This window comes from Ixodes scapularis, unplaced genomic scaffold, assembly GCF_016920785.2.
Source record: "Ixodes scapularis isolate PalLabHiFi unplaced genomic scaffold, ASM1692078v2 PGA_scaffold13__105_contigs__length_92229423, whole genome shotgun sequence".
Classification (NCBI taxonomy): Eukaryota; Metazoa; Arthropoda; class Arachnida; order Ixodida; family Ixodidae; genus Ixodes; species Ixodes scapularis.
In genome coordinates this window covers 83,327,596-83,350,165 of record NW_024609839.1, presented here as the reverse complement: position 1 = coordinate 83,350,165, position 22,570 = coordinate 83,327,596, and the positions used below count along the sequence as shown (strand labels likewise).

Genomic DNA, 22,570 nt, shown 5'->3' with positions numbered 1-22,570 from the left:
AACGAAGCCACTTGGCGCGCATTGCTCTAAGCGCGGTATAAGCACAAGCCTTGAAACGCAGCTTCGAAAGCGCGCCTTCCCCATCCTTGTGCGTGCGGTTTAAAATTCGTGCTCATCGACCCAGTTCTCCCTCTGGCTTTCCATACTCTATTTCCCCCCCCCCTCTCTCTCTCTCTCTCTCTTTGTTTCTGAGACACTGTCTTTCACTTACAAATTACTCTTTCTTGCTCAGACACACACACACACGTGTTCTGTTACCCACGCTTTTTCTTCCTTTCTCTCAAATAAACTGCCGCAACCCGTTTCGTCACTTTCTCTTTTCTCTCTCTCTCTCTTTCTCACAGACACTCACACATACGCAAGCTTTGTTCTTCTCTTTCTGATAGACATACAAACGTACGCTATGTATATCTCCTAGACCTTTTACTTTTCCCCATTTTCTTTCAACTCTTCTTTCTATGCCCAGTAAACGTACTTTCCCGCTGCCTTACACAACTTCACCAAGTTTGTCCTTTCTTTTTCTTTTTCTTACTCATTTACCCGGAAGGAAACGAGAACGTTTTCTCCGCGGAGCTTCGAAAATCGCTCCCTGCAAGGGAGGCCTGTGCATTTGCCTAATGAGATTACAGCTCCTTTGGCAGTTTTCAAAAGCGTTCGCGATCGTTTTCACGCCCCGCACTGGGCCAGGGCAGGTGTGCGCGTTAGGAGTGGAAGAGGCGAGGTGAGGAAAGACGGGGGGAGGTTTGCATACGTAAGCAGCGAAGACATTGGGCTGGAATGATAATTTAGTACTTCTACGGCATCGCACGCGTTGATTATTATCGTTCTTTCGTGTTGGTGCGTTCTACGAGACGCAACAGTGCGGTAGACTGCGCTCATTTTTTCCCTGAGTCTGCCACGAGGCCTAAAATATGCGAAGTATTTTTCGATCCCGTCGAGAGACGATATTAACCGAGCCGGTATGTTGTGGAAATCACATACCGGTCGAACACACCTGCGTACATCGGAGACATGTGACGCCATTTTTGGCTTACAGCTGTCTAAACATCTGCACAACACCGTGGCCGCGCGCGTAGTTTAGAGGACACTGCTCGGTACATTATACAAAATAAAGACATCGCTGCGGACATAATGACATCTGCGCACACGCCTCACGTACGGTGCCTTCATGTATGCTTGTCTGCGGACAGTTCTTGTCTTATTGTCACATGACTGTCGTGCAAGGGGAAAAAAGCCTTTGTGCTAGACATCACTCGAGACGTTGCTCAAGCTCTTTAATCGATGTACAACTATTAACAGCAAGGAAAGTTCATTGTACCGACGGAACATCGGCAGATCGCTGAGACCATCGAGTTTGATCTGGCTCACGCGTCCGCTCATGATACTTCTTTTTTTGTCAACGTTAGTGCGCTTTTACGCTCGCGGAATTAAGATGCTGTCCGAGATGCAGCATTCTTCCAGCCTTAAGATGAGTGTCGGTGAACAGGTTTATTGGGCCTTGTAGGCAGCCAAAGTCCTGGGACGGCTTCGTCTTCCGTTAAGTCAGACTGCGCTGGTGAAACTGCACCTTGATCGGGTGGCACAGCTGTCTCGCTCAACGGTGGTGCGAGTGTTGTGTTCTCTCATGGACAAAGTTGGTCCATATGCCGCATCAGCTCTCCCACTGACGTCTTGACCGTGTCCATACTGGAACCCGTTGCTCCTTAACTGTTCCTGGAAGCCAATTTTCTTCTTCACCGAAGTTGCGTGCCTAGACGGAGTCGCCAGGGCAAAACCTGCTCGCAGCATCTTCCTCCGAACAGAGAGAAAAAGAGACAGGAGGCGGGAGGCAGGCATTCAGGCGGGAACGGATTTGGTACCATAGAAGCCGCTGGGACGGAGATCTTGCGTTGTCCAGGGGCACATTACTGTAGTTGAATACAACCTTTTCGAGTCGCGTAGACAAACTACCAGTCTCAAGTTTTTCTTGAGACCCTCCGTGATGGTCCGTGTGTTGTCGAGCTGATGAACGTATTCAGGTAGCTCACCAGTGGCTTCCTCGGGAGTCTCTATTGGAAGTCGACTGAGTGCGTTGGCGTTTTGGTTGTCTTGCCCAGGCTTGTACTCGATCTTGTATCTATAGGCTCTCAGCTGCCAAGACCTGAGCTGGATCCTAGCCGCGGCCATGACTGGTGTGGGTCGGTCCTCACGAAACCATCGAACCAGAGGCTTGTGGTCTGTTACTAAAATAAACGATCGACCAAGAATATAGTCGCGAAACCTAGACACTCCGAACACCTACGCCAGTGCTTTACGCTCGAGTTTAGAGTAGTTTCCCTCAGCCTTGGACAGTTTTCGGGTTCGGAATCCAGTTGGCTTGTCGATATTTCCGACGCGATACGAGAGCACCGTTCCTATTTTGTACGACGATGCGTCGCACTGCAGTCGGTACGGCTTAGACGTTTCGAAGTGAGTGAGCATCTTTGCTTGTCGCAGTGCTTGCTTGAACTTCTCGAACGCCCTTTGCTGCTCCGGACCCCAGGTTTATCGGCGGTCCTTGGCTAGAAGGCCGTAGGGGGGAGCGAGCAAGGTAGCCATGTTAGGAAGAAACTTACTATAGTATGTGAGAAGACGAATGTACGAACGTAGTTCGCTTACGTTCTTGGGACTTGGAGCCTTCGTCACAGAATCGAGGTTCTTCTCAGGGCGCTGCTGTCCGTCGCTGCTGATCTCGTGTCCCAGGTAGCAGATTTCCGGCATCCGGAACGCACGCTTTTCCTTTCTTAACTTGACGCCGTTTTCTCAGAATCGCTGCACAACCGTGTTGAGGCCCTTTCTGCCATCTCCCTTCTTTTCTGCAACCGGGGCGTCATCAAAATATGCTTGCACGCCTGGGACACCCTCCATCATGGTCGCTATGGTACGTTAAAGAATGACTGGCGCAGAATCCACCCCAAACAGCAGACGGTTGTAACAAAACAGTCCTCGATCCGTATACACAGCTTGCAAGCGTCATCAATGCTGGGTACTGACGGTTATTTCTACTTACTGGTTTCTTCGAACCACAACTTCTGCGGTGTGAAACTTTCACGGCGAACCGAACGCTCGCGGTGCCTAAAATACTGTCATGGCCGCGAATGACGTCATATGCAAGCCATGCATACATGACCGTTAGCTTCTGAACGTCGACACTTTAAATTCTACACACTAGCTTGTCTTGTAGCATGCGGTCTAACATGTCGCCGAACTTGCATTTATCGGCCAGCTGCCGAAGTTCCACGACAAACTGCTGAGATGACTCATCCTCGTTCTGAACCCTGCTGAAGCTTTCAGCTATCTCGTTGGGTCTGTCGGTGCGTACAATTCTTCGAGAATTTCCATCGCTGGAACGTAGGTAAACTCTTTAACCGTCCTTGGCGCGCAACGCCCACTCAAGACGTCGATAGCGCCGTAACGAGAAGCGCGCTCTTCTCTACATCGTCCACGATGCCGTTTCCCTCCAAGTAGGACTCATTGCGGATAATATACCAAGTCCACATATCGTTCGTGCCGTCGAACTGTGGTACCTGGTATGTCATCGCGGCAGACTGGGAGTTGCGTGCATTGACTTCAGTGGCTGGTTCGGAACTTATCGCCATTGCTTGTCATTACTTGAGACGTTGCTGAAGCTCTTCACAACTAATAACAACGAGGTAAGTTCGTTGTACCGACGGAACATCTGCAGATCGCGGAGACCTTTGAGTTTGATCTGACTCGCGCGTCAGCTCACGAGACTCTTTTATTTTTTTTTCAACGTTAGTGTGTTTCCACTTGCGCGGAAACAAAATGCTGTCTGAGATGAAGCCCAGTGTATGCGGACTGTCCATCCATTCATCATGCCACATCATCGTCATCGATGATATTATACTGCCCACCAGCTTTGTTTTGATTGCCGTAATTTTCGAGGAAATCTATAAATGTCCAAATATCGCGGAAAGAACACCCCTACCTGGGAGTTTCGACACCGAACCAAGCTGCGTATAGGTGACACAAACGGAACGTGACAGATTGCCGTTTTCGCAATCCGATCCCGACGTGTCCTCTCCCCACACTCGGCGAGTTGTGAGAGGCATCTTATCTCGCGTCCATTTCGGGACGATAACGAACCGCCGCGGCACTCTTCGCGAACAGCAGCACTCGGTTGACTCGCGATTCGGAAGCGTCTTTGCCACGTCTGACTGCTCGATGCGGTCGAAAGTGCTCAACGCCGCGATTTTGGTTTCGTTTGCTCGGGTTCCCTTTTTTTCGCCTGGTTGGTGCGTGCTACGTGACGCGAGACCCTGCTCCTAGTGTGTGTTTCCTCCGGATGAGCTCGTCCACGATTTGACGGAAGATGGTGGTCCATTTTTGATGCTGCGACGTCCGGTGTTGTGTGTCGGTTGGAAGGTGCTCGTCACATCTCGGATGAGCGAGGTAATCATTCGTTCGATCGGGGTCCGCGCTCCTTTACGCGTAGCCGGACGTAATGTCTCCAACTTGCAGCGTACGTAACCGCACTGCCATTTTGACTGACAAGGTGAGAACAGCGGAGGGTGGCTTGAGTTGTCCCCGCCTCCAGCGCGAGCTTCCTATACCTGTCAACGGTTTCGCGTCTCGTGCGCGCAGCCCAAGCAGGCCGGAAGGCGCGGAGCGTGTGCTGGAGGCTTTGCCTTCCACTGCCCTTTGCGTTCTCTCACTGGCTACACTAATGAATTATTCTTAAGAGTAATTCAGTCTGGCCACCTTGATAACTATCATCGTCTAATTGTATATCATCTGTACACCCGCCGGCAATATGAAGGTGAACACCTTACCTGGTTTCTTGCCTGTTTTACGGCTCCCTATTGGCAACGTTATTGTTATTGTTATTATAAAGCTATTGGCAACGTGAGCGATCGAAAGCGTCGCTGTGGTCGGCCCACCACAATTGGCCGAATGCTGACAATGACGTCAGCAAAGGATGTCTCATCGACGGAAATAAGAGCAATATAAGAAATTCAATTTTGACGGTGTTGGCAGTGTTGCTTTGAGAGCGCTATGATTTCAGGCTTCCCCCATGCTCATCACAAACACCATCGAACTTGTTCTTGACAAGGTAATGACGTCACGAAAGGTAACCAAACGAGGGCGCCACCGAAACATCTCGTCGCTAATATTAACTCTCAACGTCTGAAATGGTACGTGGCTTGGGGGTCTAAACTTTGCGTTCCAGCCCTCTTCTGGAACAGAGCTTGTTCTAAAACTTGCAGGAGCGTCAAAAACAAGAAGAGGGCTGTTCACCTTCATGTCGCTCACGGTTGTACGTGCTAATGGCGGCCTTTGATGGCTGGTGAAGCGAAAATTTGAAGACGGGCACCGACGCGGAGCCTGAACATCCCAGACGTGCGCTCGCTGTGATCTGGTTCGTGAGTGAAATAAACTGTTTATTAAAGGAATGCATATACATCGCCATCTCTCGATAAAGCTATGTCAGCATGACAAGTCTTACAAGCTTCTATGCGCTACGCTTTTTAAGGGTGTCACGTAAATTCGCGGAATGCCCAGCTTCGACACAGTCCAGACAGCTCGGGACAATTAGAGACAATAAAATTCCAAGAACTTTATCGAGAGTTTTACTTAACGCCTCGAACGGAGAGGTAGTTAACAGCATCGAAACTAAAAATACCAGAGAAATAACTGTACATCGAACAGCGTAACTTTCGTATGTCGTCCATTGACTAATTAATACTAGATCCAAACCGCTATTAGCACACATAAATTTAGATTGATAGTTGAGCCACTGGATGGCACTGAATTTGTAAAAAGGTCTATCGTGGACTTAGGCAACAGTGGTTAGGCTGTCACTCTTCGCGAGACAAGGAAAAGAACGAGCGCGCGAGGAGAAAAAAAAAAACAATTGAGAAACTACTCGAACTTATTTTGTTGCACGTATAATTTGATTACGATTTAAACATAAACATGTGTGGAATAATAATGATAATAGTTATAATAATGATAATCAAATTAATATTATTGTTATTAATATTTTTTCCCCAAAATACTAGCATATCCACGTCACCACTCACGTCTGTCAAAGCCATTCAGGGCTTGTGTGACTCAACTCCAATGCTGCAGTGGCCTCAGGAAAATAACTGTGCCAAGCACTAAGAGTCGTCGAGTCATTTCCAAAGAAACTCGTAACACTAATAAAAAAAAATCATTTTACGCGAGGAAGACGCACGTAGGCACACACGTGCACAAACGCACGCACACGCAAACCAGTCAATTGTGACCGTTGAAGAAGCTCTTGAGACGTGTTATGCTCTTGGTGTATCTAATCTTGGTGCAGAAAAGCTGGCTATTGTAAATCGTAATGATTTTGTTAGACATTATAAAAATGTCAAGAATTATAGAGTGACACTGTGAAGGATTACAGGGCGTCGTCGCAAAATAAGAGTTTCTGTTTTTGAGTTTGAGAAGTCAAAGAAGTCGGAGGGTTAGGAATTGAATATCTGAGGAACATGAAAATACCGCAAGCTCTTGCAATAACGCGTGTACGAAAATGGAACTGGAAACCGTTCGCAGTTCTCGTGTATTCGGTCGAGGTGTTTTCAAATCGTTTGTCCAACAGTGACCTGGTACAACTGTTTCTGAGAAGAGTGATTCGAAGTTGGGCACAGAAAAGATGCGAAAAAAAGATTCACACTAGAGGATGCAGGTTTCTTATTGGCCTCACGTATGATACATTTAAAATATTATTTTCTTACGCCATAATTCAGTGCAGTGGCCGGAAACTGTTATGCCATAACGTAGCACACTATATTTTAAAGAGTAGGCTAGGAGCTTCCGAATGCAAAATAGTAAAAACGTTTTAATCTTTTAGAGTAAGCATAGGACGCTCTTTAGCTGTGAGCATACTATTGTCACTTGTGAATTCCGTGAAAGGTCCGAATCATAATGAATACCTAGGTATTTCATCGTCTCTGAGTAAGGAATTAGATTGCAACGAATGACGCTCTACACATTGTGAAGTGTGTAGAAAAAAAATGGAGTCCTTGGAATCGCAGCTTTTAAATGATTACGGAAGAAGACCAGCTTTGTTTGGGGGATATTTATGTCTATAAGGTTGTTTGAAAACCATTGCGTGCGTTAAAGGTGTATACATTCCTGAAGCAGTTGTATTGCTGTATAATAAGCAAGGTGGCTCGTTAGTCGGAGAGTGTCATGAACATTTTGAAAGAGCTAGGGTGCAGTTTGAGACCATGGTAGACCTGTCCTTCGCATATGGATAAATAGAAGAGGAGGAATCCTATTTCTTTTTGGCCGCAATCTAGCGAGAATGATTGATTGATGTTCGGGACGCCCTTGGTTTCTTCACTTGTAACGACTACAAGAAACAACTTGCTTGCTTGTCAAAGAGTGAAATAAGGGCGGTGGAAAATCACTCGCATGCTGATTTTATCATTTTACTAGTGCGACAAGCCGAAAGTAGCCACGTCAGTGAAGATGACAGCGTCTGACTGTATTGACAATTCGCATTGTCGTCGAAACAAAGGCAGCGGCGTTTGCCAACGCGTGCTGACGAACGGCTTGCTAATTCTTGACAGCTTGTTGTTCAGTCATGAAAGCGAAAAACAAAAATAAAGAAAGGTCGAGGCTTTTTTTCTTAATGAGCACCCTTCAACGAGGAACAGTACGACTAGTTAATAAAATAATATAAAAACTACGAGAAGTCGTGCCTCGTCAGTCCTATCTTTATTTGAAAAGCGTTTCCGTTGAAAAGGAAAAAAAGAAAGAAAAGACGACGCTTATTTGGCTAATCTTATAACAAACAAAATAAATCTTAGAACACGGACTCTTCTAAGATTTGGTAAAATTAGGTTGACCTCGTAATTCCCCTCGTCTTTCTTTTTTTTTTTTTCTTTTTGAAGATGCCTATGAACCGAAAACACTCCGCAAAGATAGCAAAGATGAATTTTCGATTGTGCAAAACAAACACCGCGAAGGATGCATGGCAAGAAGAAGAGGCGAACACGCCACAGCGCCGACTTACAACTGGTCGTTATTTCTTTTGAGAACACAGTCTTATATCATGAAAACTATGACGTTGGCGCAAGCACGACTCTGCTGCTAGTCCTCTCGTTGTTTCGTCAAAATAAGCGGTGTTTTTTTTTTTATCTATCTATCTATATATATATATATATATATATATATATATATATATATATATATATATATATATATATATATATATATAAAACAAAGCAACTGCATATTAATAAGGGTAAAAGCTGAGCTAGTTGGTTCTGAGACATCTTGGGTAAAACCAGCTGAACAAAGGAAGGAAAGTGACAAGGAGAAAAGAAGAGAAAAGAAAGGAAGGAGAAAGTGACAAGGAGAAAAGAACCAGCGGTCGGTTCGCCAATCTTTTCTCCTTGTCACTTTCCTTCCTTTGTTCAGCTGGTTTTACCCAACAAAACTGCATATTGCAAATGTTCAGACTCCCCTCCAAGTAAGGTTCCCTACCGGCTGGGATTGGGCGCAAACATCTGAATCAAAATTATCAGCAACTTGTGAACATTTCACATGAGTTAATGACAGGAAGCGAATCCCGCCAAATCGTGCCGATGAAGAGCGTCTGCTCCCTGGAACTTGCCCCATTTTTGCGGTGAAAGGTTTCGAAAATGACCTATAGCTTTCCAATTAGATAGCGCAGAATGCAGAAACTTTGTAAGGAAAACCCCAAACGCCCTATATACGTATATTCAGTCACAGTCGGACTTACGTTGCGACAGCCGGTGGCAGAGCCGTAATCTCTGAGCGGTTGGGGTCTTCCTCGTCCTTATCAATAGAGCCAAAACAAACCTGTTTGCTTTTCCCCTTTTGAGTACGGCTGAAGGTTAACGGTCAGTGTTGTTCACAGAGTTGCTGTTGTGTTCCCAATTTTAGAAGCTGAGCAATCCGCCATCTAGACAGTCCTGTCGTGCCTGATTCACATTATTAAATTTTATCTGCGATTTCGCAGTGGCGACGCCGAATCTCAAACAGAAGCTCATTGGACAAGAGCTCACCGGACGAAAGCTCACCCGGATAAAACTGTTTCCTTTTGTACGTGCGCTTAGAGGGACCTTGAAACGATTTTGAAATGGAATTCCATCCCTCGCACGTCGCAAAATGTCTGAAAAGAAACCCAAAAATACAAAAATAGAGCAAAAAAAATCTTCGCTATAGAAGTTTAAAAAAAAAAAACCGGACTGTTTTACACCTTCTTTCCTTCGAAAGCTCTCTGCCTTTTCACTGCGATGCATCCGCGAAACCGCAGCACGTCAGCCGAATCCACGTCGCCTATTGGGTAAGAGCCAACCCCACCAGCACCGCGATCATAAAAATAAATAAGCGGCGAATGTTTCCTAAAAGTTTTGTTAAATAATATTTAGATTCACATTTTGTAGCATAATTAGAGATGTGGCAAAAATTGCCGAATTGGATAATGCTGGAAGCCAAGCACCATCTATCGTGTGGTAAACGAAGCAAGTGAAACACCCGACTGTGCCTGCTCAGTCAGCCCACGAGCGTCGGCTGCTGAACAAATTTGCTCCTGGTAGCGCTTTCTTCGCAGAGCAGACTCGTTTCTGGATGCTCGAGTAGTGTTTACATAGGCCGTGTTCCAAAATTTACTCGATCTTACTCTAGGGTAACGGTTTCGTACCCTTGGCGTTCTAAAACCTACTCGCGTCCAGCGTTTTTCAACCTGTGCTGTCACGTGACACGATCCGCTGGAGTAACTCGGATCCATTTGGGTAAAATTTGAAACACAGCCATTGTTTGTGATCGATCGTTCGGTCGCTATGCTGGAAGGCTGCAGTGTACCGAAGTGCCCGAATTACACTTTCTGCAGTCCGGTGGTTAAAAAGAAACCGTTGCAGTTTCACCGCTTGCCACTTGATGAACCACGTCGAAGCACTTGGTGCAAGCTCATCGGTTTGAGGGACCTCAAACCGATGTGTACGCTCGGAAACCTTTGACACCGAGCGTGATTACAGCCACATTCATGAGTGTTCTCCGCGAATGCGGGCAAGTTCCCAAAGGCCCTCCGCCTGAAACCCGATACGATTCCGACGCTTCGGCTACCGTCGCCCCTCGAGCAGGAGAGAGTCGGTGGCATCAGCGTCACCAGTGCAGTAAAACCTACCGGCACACACCCAACTCCCCACCGCTAACGCTCCCATTCTCCTACTGCCGAGAGAACTTCGGGTTCCTGTGCCCGAGTACGTCACGACCGTCAAAATTACGCCGCAGCTTGTTTTGCGGTGAGTTGGAGAGGAAGAAAAGGTCGATATTTCATAAATTTTTTTCTGTAGGAGTTAATAAACTAAAACGAAAACGGATGCCTGTTCGGCACTCAGTGAACATTGAAGGTTTAACGTAAAAGCTATTTTGCAATAGTAAAACGATAATTTCATTAATTACCATAAAAAATAAAGCAGCGTCTACTATAGAAAAGCGCGTATGACTTCCGCAAGATCTGTTTCTTTTTTTAAGAAAATCATGCCTGTTAGTCAAACTTTTAAACGCGAATGCAGCCACCCTAAAACTCGAGCAGTTTTTGCATGTCTCTGTGAAGCTGATCGTCTTCATAGAGCTTCCTCATCCGGTTCTGACGACCCTTTCTTGCATTCCGCACCTTCTTCAACGGGGGTTCACCTTGGCGTGTTTGCAGCGCAGCTGTTGTGACCAGCTCTCGATCCTATTGAGGACATTCAATCAGCCACCAGACAATTTGATTGTCCTACAAGCTAGTAAAACCTGCCGAATAGGCCAAGACAGTTGCGAATGACCAATCACAGACGGAGAGAGATTCTAACTGCTTTCTCTTCGACTAGGGATTGGTTCCCCGCAAATACTCTATGAATCAATCGATCGGCTGTGACGTGGTTTCGAGGAACGCGCTTTGCTCGGTGACTCGGACACTGTTTTTGGCCGCAATCTTCTTTAAGGGTTCGGATTCCGTTCTAACTTTTCTTTGCTTCCCTGCATTTAATAACTGCAAGGCTGAAGACAGCACTTTCTGTACTTCCGTGTCTTTTGTGTAATAGGTTTTACAGCTGTCGTGTGGCATATTGTATTTTACAATCCTCCTTCCTTTAGTGTTCCACCAAATTGTCGCTAGCTTCGCGCGGAAATATTTAAGAAAAGCAAAATGAATTTATATTTCGGTAGAAGAAAGAAAGAAAGAGAAGAGAAGGCGTTCGTTTTTGTCAAAGAGAGGACGGTAACCAGGACGAGACAAGCTTTTCATCGACATAGAATTTCCGCTAACTTACATATCTTCTTACAAACACGAATAAAAAAAAAGTCCGGACTAAATGCAATTTACTTGCCAGCTCTTACCTTCAGACATTAGGCGAAACCGCAATAATCACGATTCGCCAGCGCAATCACCGGGAGGCACTGACACGCGAGCAAATTGATACTCTGGTGTTTTTTTTTTATTTTTTATTTCCGGTTTTGATTTATTTTTGGAACGCGATGTATGAATAGACCGACCGAGCGCAAAAATGCAGTTTATGAAAAAATAAAAATAAATTACCGCTCGTGTTTTACCACATCGCACGGGATCAGCAAACAAACTGGAGTCGTGGTGGCGAGAACCATTGTTCCGATTAATTTTGCCATCCACACGCTTACGAAACAAGATGATTACAGTTTGGTCGCTTAATTTGTATTATTATCTTTTATTCAGTCGGTCCATTAGGCGAAAACGTCTGTTTGTTCATTGTGTGGGGAGACTTCGTACAGTTCCGCTTTGTCCTTGCTCTTTGAAAGGAAACTTGTTTCGAGGGTCCTAATTGGTCGGCAGCTTTGTGCAACTCCCGGATGACGCCTCGCATTCATAATACATGGCGCCGACGTAAATTAGCAACCCACAACGTGCCTACTATTCTCGCCTTCTATATTTTTCTTTTACTGTTTTCTCCGCTTCACGCGTACGGCTTGCGGGGAGCAAGTTGTCCCATTCCTTGTGCGGAACGTGCCGTTAGGTCACAGCGCGAAGCTCTGATTGGAAGGATACTTGGTAGACAGGAAGACTCGCTACCTTCGTGAGTACACACAGCAACCCTCCAGACAGAGTGAGCGAGATCGTCGTCGTCTTCTCGCCCAGGGGAAGCGGAGTGCGAGAATCGTCTGCTAGTCCTAGCTATGGCTGCCTTACGTATATACGGCTTTCATGGTGTTCGCCGCAGTAACGATGAGAAATCTGCGCCTCCAGCATATCCGAAGCATGGTTGTTTCATACATACACGTGTGCAGAACGTTTTCCTATGACTTTAAGGAGTTCTTACAGGACGGTCACACAAACATGCTTCAGACGGTGCCTCCAGACTGTTCTTGTTCTGTAAGATGCATTAGTGTCACTACGGCTTCAGCCTTTTGGGTAACGGGCAGGGAAATATACGCCGAAGGGTTTCTGTGTGCTTGCTTTCGCTCTACATGCTTTGAGTTGCCGGTGTACGAACGTACTTGGCGCCCGATTTCCCAAAGTAGCGATGGATGAATAGATGAGTAGGACTCAACCGCGCGTGAATTGGGCGGCGACTGCCGCCATCTATAGCCCATGGCGGTAAACAAACGCGGGTCCTTGCGCCTGCTTTTGGAGTTGAGTGAAATGTTGCAGCTGTAACCTCGTTGAAGAACGACGCTTCGTCGTCGTTCAGGCGAGACATAAATTTGAGCCGTGTTTAGGCGGCCGCGAAGGGGGCGCCGGAATGGATGGAACTACGGCCGCGGGCTCACGGCGTCCCCGGCGAGAGCTCTTTGTCATTTGGGGCGTCGCCGGGAAAACGCGCGCTTAATTAAAATTAGCGGTGGATCGTGGCTTAAGTCGCGTCGCCGCCGACGACACGCCTGGCTCTCTGCGGACGATGCTTGGTTTCGTGGCCCCATTCTCTCTAATGCCTGTCCACAAAGTTTGGATATAATCTTGGTATTTATTATTTTTATGTGTTTCTGTTCGTGCAAAACATAGGCATCCCTTCGACGAGTGCGTTCGTTCGGTGGTGATTACTACGATTTCAGTATTATGTTTCGCATCGGGGTTAGTTTATTTAACGCGGGGATGCTGATTTTTTCCTCTATGTCACAGACTGTTAGCGAACGTTTTGATTCGGCGGGGTCAGCTTGTTTTCGCGTTTCGTATTTTGTTACAAAAACAAAGTCGCTTAATACCTTACAAAGCATAAAAGTGGGTAGCGAATTGATTCATGCGCCACATTGCGAAAAACATGTAGCATTCGTAAATACTCGCAAACGCCGAATGAAGTCACGCTGGAGGCCTTAAACTCCCAATATATCGACAGGAATTTTGGCGGGGGGACAACCGTCTTTTAGGAACAAAACTGTAGTGTAATTAAATTAATTAACTTTAGCCCCCCCCCCCCCCCCCCACACACACACACACGCAGATAAAACCATGTCAGTCTCGTACATGTTACTCGAACAAAGTAATCGATTACAATTGCAATTTCTCTTGATAACTTTTTTGTTGCTTCCTGATAAATGTATTCAAATTATTTCAAGATTACTCCGAAAAGTAATTGGTTACAAGTAATCAGTGCCGTACCCTCACACACACACACTATTTTTTATAGATGAACATGACAGTTTGCTCGACAGCTGGTAGAAAAACAAAAACGGGTGCCGAATTTTCGTTGTCTCCATAAGAAGGTCTACGCGGGGCACAGATCAGAACCAACGACTCATGCGTCAGCGTTCAGCTGAGACCACGAAGTGTTCTTCACTTTGTAGAGACGTCACTCTTCTCAGTTCTCCGCTAAACTGGCCCAATCCTCATTTCCATCCCACGGCCGACTTCCTTTGCAGGCACAGGATGGGCGTGCAAAGGAAGTCTCTTAGGACGAGCTCCGCTGTAGCGCATCCGGTCCAAATAAGAAGTCGCAAGAGGCTTAAAAACCGGTCTGGTCTCTCTCGGTCGTACTCGGTCGCAAGAGTGCGAACGGGCTTTAATCCCTTGGCCAGAGATATAGCACGTAGCTTCTTCCAGTCCCACCTCGCTGTTCGCTTAGGGCGGCACCGGCGAAATTTTGAGAGTCACCGATTTGGTGAGAAGTGCTTCGCCGCATTAATTTACAGATTTAAACGAGTAACCCGGCTGACAGCAATAATGCTTTTTTTTTTTTTTTCTCAAAGTTATTAAATTTTAAATTTGGTTCGGGGTGCTAAAGTTCTGTACTGGCCACGCTGAAAACGTGGCGCTAACAGCTTTGCAATGTGGGGGAAGCACAACTTATTCTTAACGGGCTAGGTGAAGCCTGATGGTGTGAAATAAACCCTAATAAAACGCACGCACGCACGCAAAAAAAAAAAGGCTCGCGATATGTTGTATTTTTAGGTTGCCTGCTTTACTTTCAAGTTACACAATAGGCTCTTTCGATTCAGCTTCACCTTCTGCATCGGTGGAAAAATGCGTAGGGCGTGGTACTTCCGGTCGTATCTCAATACACATACCGGAAGAAGACTGCCTTACACTTTTCTGCACCGGTGCCGGAAACGGAGGTAAACCGAATGGGTCTAATATGTGACGTTACCCCTCTGTAGAAGGTGGGGAAATTTGATCGCTGCTTTTATTGTAACCTTGATCCACCGTTTTTTTAATAGCCATTTTGAATTGAGAGATAATTAATAGACTGTCGGGCGGAGCAAAAACCTGGGTGTTCCGAAAATCTGGATAGTTTAAGGTAGCTCGAAAAACATCCGAACTTCCCCTTTCAAATCAAATAGTTTATTTTCCCTTTGAACAAAAAATGGCGGGAGGCCGAAGGAAAAAAGCTGATAAATCAGCTTGACATGGTCCTCGGACATCTTACAGAGGCAGTGGTGGCAGCAATGAAAAAGATGTACACTGAAGAGTTAGGAAGTAAAATAGTTAGTGAAAATAAAAAAGGGCGTGTCAGGAGCAATGGGTAGTTTACAGAATGTTAGCGGAGTTTACAGATTGCCCAAACGCGCCGCGCTGATTCGGCAGCATTTAAGTGTCGGAGGAGTTATACCGAACGAAAAATGGCACCCGAACGTCTGGCGCTTAGAACAAGCGCGATGCTAGAATTCTGGTGGGGCACAAGAACAGAATCGGGAGAAAAATCGTCGAGTCATTTCTTGTGTGCGCAGTTTGGAACAATATTTATGCTCCATCGCTCTTACTGACGAAGACGGAAGTTTCAATTCCTTAAATCTGAACTTTCCAGACTACTGCATACACGGACACGATACTGTGTTTTTAAGCTTTTGATCTCAATTTTTAAATAAAAATTCTCGTATTTAATTTTTTAACTCATTTTCCCCCTTCCCATATTTCCTTTTTGTTCGACATTATTTACACCTCTTCATCCACGATTCGTTCACAGCCTTTGGAGGTTCTGTTTTATCCTTTTTCGTTGTTTAGTGCAAAGATTGCGTGTGTTCTGTGCTCCTACCTATTTGTTTATTCTTTCGTGCGGAAATCAACGAGCCTCGAAGCCGTTCGAGTCGCTCGGGACCCAGACAGTCTAAAGAGGTTCACCCGTTGGGATCCGTACTTCACTCGCTCAGCCGGTTTAATCTTATCAGCTGTCCGGCCCTATGCTCGCGCACGCGCTCTCCTTTTGCAGACGCCACAGGAATATTTCTCGCATTCGCTCGTTATCGGAAACTTTCTGCCGCCGCCGTCACCCCCCTGTCATTCAAGATAACTTTCTTCTTTGTTTTTTGTTTTTACAGATGGCTCTTTCGTCAAGCTTGCGCGAAACTGCGCGAGAACGCGAGGGAAAGGAGAGCACGACACCGTCCCCGACGTATTCCGATTCGAGTTTCGAGGGTGTTGTTTCCCCGGACGAGAAATCCTCGTATCTTTTGTCGTCTTTTTCTTTTTTTTTTTTTCTTGCAAAGAGATTGGAAGGTAGCTCGTGCGTCGAGATATTACTATTGTGATTCGATGATTGAGTCATCAGGGAGGAGGGTTGCCCTTTTGAAAGAGGCACGGTGGACGAGTCGATAAGGACATCGATGTTTGACGGTGAATGAATGCGCTCGTTCCAAAGCTCGTTCCAGCTTAGGATGGGCCGAAGAGGGGATCTACGTGTTATCGGAGCCAAGGGAATGCCGTGTCGGCGTCGTAGCGAGACACCCAACGCGTGGTCACGTGGTGCCTTCCGAGCGCTGGATTGGATGGTCGTAGCCTTCCCCGCGGTCCATCCTACATAGTTTACGAAATAAACACCCGCTCTCTGTCTGCGCTGGTATCCGCGCACCGGTTTGTCACGGACTCCAGGGACGTTTGACATTTAGATTCAATTCGAGAGCAGCCGTTGCGAAAATCAAGTCAAAAAAGGAGAACTCCATTTTAAACGCAAGCGCACCGGAGAGGCGCACGAAAACGTGCCGAGTATTTATCTACTCGAGAAAAAATGCGATCAATTTTATATCTCGACCGTTCCTTTTTTTTTTTTTTTCATTTCTGGTTTTATAGTTTAAACGTACCAGTCGCTTGTTTGGCGTACATGTTTGATGCGCATAACCTTTTTCCAATTGGAAGAGAAAAAAAAAAGCCTCCTTTTGGCGTTTTGAGCGGGAGGGGGCATAGTGACGTGCCGGGTGCGCGGTCACGTGATGTGGTAACAGCGCTGGGCGCTGTTACCACATCACGACGCTGTTAGCGCGAACGAGACATCGAGGATTTCCAGTTTTTCTCTCAGTACCGAAGGACGCGAAGAGCCGCGGTCGAGGTCAGCTTGGAGACGAGGCGTGCCTGCATGAGGGACCCGTTGGTCTTACAAAACTGTTGGCAGACATGTTGGAAACACGCTTCTGGAGGCATGTCCGCCGATAAATCGCGCCTGCAGCAAACACGGCGTCTTCCGCATGATGTACGACCAGGGTGACTGCGCCTTCGGCGGGAATTTCTGCCATCCTCCAGCACCCTTTCCGAGCAAACTGCGAGAAACCGCCCAAGTCACGCTAACAGTGTCACGCAGCCTACGTTTCCACCCTCTGCTAACGAAAGAATAAAACGATAGCTTAGGCAAGTGTCAACCGAAGCCATCCAACACCGTAGGGCACTTTGCCCTAACGCGTGCCCGAGTCCCTACCGTACTGCCAACGCTTGGTCTCGTTTTTTTCCGGACGAACGGTGCCACTGGGCGAGTTGGTTCGGATAATCGGGATGAGGGGAAAAGGACAGAGTGGGAGAAGAGCGAAGTCGTCGGCACCAGTTGTGCGCGGAGGAGCAAGTGAGGCGGACACGCTCCGAGCAGTGGACCGAACCGCGTCGGAACTTTTCGTGTTCTTCCGCGCACCCCGGGCCTAGACTAGAGGGAGAGAGAGAGAGGTCGCAAATGAAAGGGAAGGGGAATCCACGTTTTCACCGACCCGAGAGGGAAGAGGGAAAGAGGGTGAACGAGGAAGCGAAGAAGGAAATCCCCGAATCGTGCAGTCGAGCGAGGTTGGTTGCCATGGCGACTGGACGATCGCTGCGCCTCCTCGCCCATCACGCGACATGTTTCTTTGGCTCCTCCGTCTTTGCCCTGTCTTTGCTCTTTCTGGACCTTGTATTTTTTTTTCCTCTTCTCTCATTCTTTCTATCGAGTTCATCCTTTTGGTAATGTCGTTGCAGTGCTAGAAAGAAGAGGGGAGAGGGTGGCGGTTCAAGTAGTGAGGAGGGGAATATGACGAAGTGGGGAAGACCGACTGCCTCGGAAGATGGGGAAACGACGTAATAAAGGGAGTCGGGCGTCAAGAAGTACGCAGATGTAACCGGACATGCACGCGCAGAACTCGAACTTCGATTCTTCGAGATGTAGCGTTCGTTTGCTTAGTATAACTATTTCTTGTTGTGGTTTTTTTTTTTCTGTTTCCTTGCCAGTGAAGAATAGTGTGTGTGTGTGTGGGGGGGGGGGGGGGGGGGGGGGGGAGGTTGTTTTTTTTCTGGCAATAATTTCGTTTATTTTTTGTTCCATTTTTGAAGCATGAAATGCTTCTTAACGCTATCCCCGATCCCGAAAAATTTGGCCGTCCATCCATCCGTGCCCTTTCCGCTAAATTTAGCGGAGAAATTGATATTGCCAGTACTATATACAAATTCAGTTCCTCAGCTATATTTAGAGGGAAAATTAATGTCACATTACCTGACGTCACGGGACCTACAGACCAATTCTATTTCCCGGCTAAATATAGTGAAAAAAATGACATGAGTTGGGCCATACAGCCATTGAGTTTCCCCGCTAAATTTGGCGGGAAAGTGGCGTCATGTGACGTCACCTAACCTATACACCTTGGGGACCCGGGAATGTTCACGTCTTGTGACCAAAACATCAATTAAATTTCCCCGCTAGATTTAGGGGAAAATTAGCGCCACGCCACCTATGCACTAATAGACTACTTCCATAAAGCCTAGCATGCAACACGGCGCGCGTTGCACTCTGGGAACTAGTTGGCCAGGGGGGAGAGTGGCATGGTTTCGGTTTCGATCGACACGTCGACAAGAGATTACACACAGAGCGTGGACTATTAACGGCCGTTATCTCATGTTTTCTGGTCCCGACAGCGTCATTTGTGGTCTCTAAACTAACCTAAATGGCCAGACCTCGAAGCTTTAGCACAAGCCCGAGACGTATAGCTTGTCTTAACACATGCTTGTTGTATTTTTGTACTTGAGCCTTCCTGTTAGCGTTTCAAGGTATGTGGACGAGCCAGTGCTGGGAATGTCGACGCTGCGAAGCTCGGGGATCTTGCTTGTGTCCGAATCAACAAGCTGTAGCAACCAATAAGTATGCATACATCAAGCCCGCGCCTTTACATTAGTGTTGTTGATTAGGAAGTTTGTTTGTTTCGTGCGTTCATAGACGGAAATATTACTTTTTGCAATTACTGTTTTCTTAATACGCCTGTGTACGCGAGGTAAAACTCGGAGGCGCCACTGAAAAGCACAACTATAACGCACTTCTTATCTCTTACCTGTACTGACCCACAGCACTGCACGAAGTGAAGTCTGCACCCACTTGCATTATACTAACATTCAACATCGCGTATGCGCGTAAATTTATCCTGCCCAATCGTATAGGCACATTCGCACGTACAAACCGTTTTAAGAAAGCAAAAGTCGAGCACTTGAGGGAAAAATGTCACACCATTCGCCAGAAGTACGCCGGTCGGGCATGAACCCTTATGCGGTGCGCCAAACGAACGAAATTATTCAAAGTGCATTTGACGGTTGCTAATGGCCATAATATTTGTTATGTGTTGGCTTTCTTCCTGCCTGAGTATGCCGATATAATTTCAGACACACCGTTCAGGCACAGATCTTGGGCGTCAGGAAAAGCTCGTCCAAAAAGGCTTAGCGAGGAGTAGGGGACGCTTGTTAGGGCCTCTGTCGTAGCTAGCCGATCTCAGCGTTTGCGAAAACTTAATCTTCTATCAGCATAAAATTTGAGTGGGAGATATATGATGACACAAGGAAGATAGAGTAACTTTGGTGCAGTAGTGAGGTCGAATTTATTGCGTTTCCTTAAAAGTTCATGCGTCAACGCTAGGCTCAACTTTGATACTCCTGTGAGGATGCGGCTTGCTTTTCGCCCAATGAAGTAACAAGAAGCGGACGTTTGGCAAAAGAAATACGTCTAATGCTTCAGGTGACCGAATTTCACTTCTAGTTCACTGGTACTAGACGGGATTCTTGAAATTGAACTCAAAGATAAGGTGACTAAGCCACGTCTTACTACGTTTGCATACGCACTCATAATATCCGGTGTTTCAGGAACCAAGGAAAGTGTCCCGGCCTTCGTTTAGTATCGCCCGAGAATGAGTGTATACATTCGTAAAAAAGTCAGGTAATCGAAAACGCAAACAGCGCGTTCGGTCGCGGCGTGATAGCATGAGATGAATCTGCTGAGTCGAAACCGAAACTGAGTGGCCAACTAGTTCCCAGAGTGCACTGCGTGGTATTTCGCCGCAATCGGTTTTGGAAAAAGTCCATTCAGTTACCCGCTAAATTTAGGGTGAAAATGCATATCTTGTTGCCTAGACACCATTCAGTTTCCCCGCTAAATTTAGCTGGAAAATATAGTCACGTGGCAAACCACTTCCCTCACCAATTCCTTATAGCGCATTTCATGCATCATAGAACTTTGAAGGCAAGGGTCGCTGCGGAGGTTATTTCGTTTTCCTGATTGTGTTCAGTTCGTCGATGCCGTCTTTGCTTTATCGTGAGTTAACCTTTCAAAGGTCCTTACAAGTACCCTGATGATGATATTCTAAGCTATGCGCTGACCTCTTTGAGCATGCATCGTATCGTTGTCGGACGCATTGGTATGATACACTTAAGGGGCTACGGAAACTAATTTGTTTGCTCTTACTTCTTTGTTTGGATGTAGACTATGTTGTTGCAGCAGCCTAGAAACGCTAGGCTAGACCAGTGTTTCTATGCTGCCGGCAAAGAAGTCAAAAGAAAACTAAATTTAAAATCAATGAATAGATTTCAAGACTGCGCCGGTGAAGCACCGTTGGAATGCCGCCACGTCATCGGCCTCTAAGATGTAGCGCCACTTCGCGGCAGTATGGCTCCCTCGTGGAGTTACTTAGTCCTAAATTTGACCTGGTAGAGAACGCTAACTAGTCAACTACGTTGTATATGTAGAAGCTTCTACAGTTCATTCGCAGCGTGCACTCCACACAATCAAGATCACCGTTTTTCGCAGACGTTAGGTATAAGGCTTGATCTGAGAATGCAAAGAACTCTACCGGGTTCACCATAACCCCCCCCCCCCCCCCCCCCCCCCCGGGATGCGCTGTGAGTAACGTGCTCCAGTACGGCACCCAGTGAATACCGTGTATACATAGCTTGCAGCTGTCGCCATTGCTGGGTACTGACGGTTCTTTCTATACTTACTGGTTCCCTCGAGCTGCGGTGTGAAACTAACACTTTGAACCGAATGCTCGTGGCACATAAAATACTCGCATGGCCACAAATAACGTTACATTCAAGCTATGCATAGACCATAGGGTGTACAGTCCTCGGATATCACTACTAAACGAGATTGTAACGCGTTGACGCCACCAGGCGGCAAGGCTCGCAACTACAGTACCCTTGGCCGTGCAGAGGAACTTGACGTCACGAGCACGCTACGTATTGCGCGTCTCTCTAGCCGCTTTTGAAGCGAGCGGTAGAAAGCTCGCGGCGACGTCATTTCGTGTCCGTCCCCCTTTAAGCCGGGGTCGCACTGCTTATTCATCATACACAAGACAGTATGCAGACACGAGTTACCGCGATATCCGTGGTTCGAATGCCGCTTGTCCAAGTTTCTCCTTGGACTCTTTGCCATGCGGCATTCGAAGCACGGATCTCGTGGTGACTTGCGCTCAAATCTGATTGCAGACTCGATTTTTATGATGTATATGAGCGGTGGAATCCCGGCATAAAACTTCCTATTATCTGTGATTCGGTGTGACCGACTTTTGATGAATCTTGCGTGCGGCGGTTTTGGGCTGCGTTTTTTGTGTGCTTCGCCTGCATGCTGTGTTTGGAAGGCGTTATATAACTTAAATCGTCACTTAATTGTAAGAAAAGACAATACAGGAAGAGACAGAGGGCCCGACAAAGAGACTTTTCTTAAAGGCCTTTTTACACAGTAGCCTCCATTACAATAAAGGGATTGTTCGGTGATTTCCGGAACAAGTTTTTGCGCTGGTCACGTAAAGAGAGCCTAAATATAGTCATATGTGATACTTATTTCATTAAAAGACGCCCCAATATTCGTCAAATCAATTATGAACATCAATACGAAACTTCACGCCGAATTTCGCAAGTATGCATGGCTGGTCGTGTCGTGACGTCACATCAGGTAAAGTAACGTCAGAGTGGCGGGCGTTGACTCATTTGCGGTTTTTGATCAACATGGTTAATGGTGCGTACACAGATCAGCGTCGAAGAACTGAACTTCCCTCAGTAACGTAAATCTTGTCTTTCTTAGAACGAAGTCATTTTACGGAGACAGCAATCAAAAGCTGAAGTGGCTCTTTTTGCCTGATCTCACATCAGAGCTTCCGCTATTGCCAACGGAAAAACGCTGTGTGTCTTCCAGGTGCAATCTGAGCAGTTGGGTTTTGTTTAAAATTGAATTACTTGTTCGGCGGAGGATTACAAAAGTACCTTTCCGGAAAATCCTAGAAGACCTTGCAAGGACAGGATTTGTGGGGCTGTTCGGACGTAAGTACGGGCTCGTGTCGGCTTGAACGCTTCAAATATCCTGGTAGCGGCACAATTTATTCTTTCTTATTATTGTGAGCTCAGAACACACAAAGAATAAAGCGAACGAAAAAGAGGCCATCACGTGCTCTGGTTTCCTTTCCTTCTTCTGCCTTGTCTGCGTTCTGAAACAACAAACTGTTAAACCAGCGTCGTCAAAGTTCGTCTTTGCTTCTTGGATAATTTCGCGTGCCGCAGATCTGAACCTCACAACGCGTAAAGCAGACGCCGGGGAGCAGCACATATTTGCGGAAAGGTGCACTCGGATATTGTACGGATTATGTTCGTAAAAACAATGACAAT

The 22,570-nt window shown here is 46.6% G+C and overlaps 1 protein-coding gene across 1 annotated transcript in view; it reads left to right on the top strand.

Moving 5' to 3' along the window:
• The first annotated feature begins 4,105 nt into the window (after window positions 1–4,105).
• LOC115309522 (leucine-rich repeat and immunoglobulin-like domain-containing nogo receptor-interacting protein 3) overlaps window positions 4,106–22,570 on the top strand; it is a 109,154-nt gene continuing 90,689 nt past the window's right edge. Inside the window, exon 1 of the mRNA XM_040220731.3 lies at window positions 4,106–4,431. The gene's annotated coding sequence lies outside the window, so the exon portion shown is untranslated. The remainder of the gene's footprint in view (window positions 4,432–22,570) is intronic.